Source organism: Octopus bimaculoides, chromosome 3, assembly GCF_001194135.2.
Source record: "Octopus bimaculoides isolate UCB-OBI-ISO-001 chromosome 3, ASM119413v2, whole genome shotgun sequence".
Lineage (NCBI taxonomy): Eukaryota > Metazoa > Mollusca > Cephalopoda > Octopoda > Octopodidae > Octopus > Octopus bimaculoides.
In genome coordinates this window covers 94,720,553-94,722,410 of record NC_068983.1, presented here as the reverse complement: position 1 = coordinate 94,722,410, position 1,858 = coordinate 94,720,553, and the positions used below count along the sequence as shown (strand labels likewise).

The following is a 1,858-nucleotide window of genomic DNA, read 5'->3' as shown; positions in this document are numbered from 1 at the left end:
AAAAAAAAAAAAAAGAGAGCCATGGGAATTGGCACAAAAAGAGAACATAGTATTTTCTGGAAGGAAGCCTAGTTTGAGTGCTTGCAATGGCCTGAACTCCACTAAAAGGTACCAAATAGTTAGTAGGCAATTTTGAACCAGGCAGTATGTTCCCACCTCTCCCACTAACAAAAGTGCAGAAGCATCTCATTTATATACACAAAACAAACATAAAATGCAGTTGCACTGATTGACTTAATTTAGGAATAAAGTTATGGACAATTGTGATGATTAATAGTTGAATTCTTTTCATTAATTTAATTAATGCAAGGAAGAAACCAAGAGGGTGAAACAGTTGCATAAAGTCTCAGGAAGTAACTACTACCTTTGTTGACAATAGATTAACAGATAATGGTCAAATTATGATAATATACGGCTACATCTAGAGAAGAATAAATCAATATTTTGAATGAAATATCTTAGTTGTCAAATGAAATAGAGACTGAGTATGAAAAATATTGTTTAAAACAAAGAAAAAAGAGACAGGCAACAGCTGTTGAGATACAGATTATGTCAGAGGCAAGTAGATATTGTGTTCAACAGAAATTAGGTCCTTTGTTAAAAAAGGTAGGACCAAGAAATAGTACGACAACAGATGTGTAAAGCTATGCTGATAAATGCTTGAAGGATGACTAAAAAGTCTTTTGAAACTTGGAATTACATTAGACCAACACTAATTCTAAATTGGGGGCAAGAAACATTGAGTATTGGAAAGGAGGAGGTGAGACCAAATACACACTGATCAATCATCAGTCTCAAATCATAATTCCACAGTGGTGTTACGAGAGTCACTACAGTTCCGCAGTTCAATTCTTGCAGTAGCTTTGAAGAGATTGTTGTTTTGTATTAGGTCAGCTTTGATGGACAGATCTATGAGTAAAAGCATTCCTATCCATTTTTTTTTGGCATACAAGGCTACATTACTCAATGTGCTCTTTTTTAAAGACTAGATGATTCAAGAGAAATTTGACCATTAATTCTAGTAGATGAAGTAACCTATAGTGGCCTTCTAATAGGTTCTTGAGGTCTATCATAGAAGTGTTACTATGGCTACTGCAGTCCACTATTTAGGTCTTGTGGTTAGTATGTGGTCTGTCATGACAAGTTGTTGTTATGTAGTCCTAAGTCAGCCCAGTGTGCAAGTGGTTTACTGAAAGATGAGATGTGACCTACAGATCCATGTTCCCAGTTAAACAAGTTTCTGTCTAGCTGAGGACCATGCTTCACATGATGGCACAGTGATAAATCAGATGAGTAGTGTAACAAGTTGGATATACTACCCTCTTTCCACTGTCCAGTCTATTTCTGTATGCCCAAAGATTCTACTAGTGACTGCAGCAGATGTAAGCAAAGTAAACTCAGCAGAAGTGCAACAATTACTGTTCCTCTGCATTTATTATTGGTTGTGTGTCTTAATGTTATTGATAGTGTAGCTTTTTCTGTGTGTATGTGTTTCCATACCTGTCTGGGTAGAGAGCGAGATGGCATTATTTTAGGGAGTTGCTTTCATAGTGCTCCAGGGATGTTATGGAAGTTAATTTTCATTTAGTGACAGAGACTGAGTGGAGGAAGGTTTTGAAGCTTGATGCAACAACAACCTATACCCCTCACACATCAAAGTGGGCTTTCATTTTTAATATTTTTGTTTTGTGTAGTGCACTGTTTCCTGTTCATTGTAATTTATTATTCTGATGAGTGAGACAATGGAGGGATTGAGAGGTTTTGGAAATAGGAGGTGTTTGAAAGCAAGGGTTTGATGGTAAACCTCGGGAAGACAAAGGTGATGGTGAGTGGGGTGGAAGGAGAAGTGTTAGTGAGT

General features: G+C 36.8%; 1 protein-coding gene across 1 annotated transcript in view; it reads right to left on the bottom strand.

Annotated features, from left to right (window-relative positions):
• LOC106873979 (synaptogyrin-2) overlaps positions 1-1,858 on the bottom strand; it is a 35,469-nt gene that overhangs the window by 20,016 nt on the left and 13,595 nt on the right. The gene's annotated exons all lie outside the window — the stretch shown is intronic.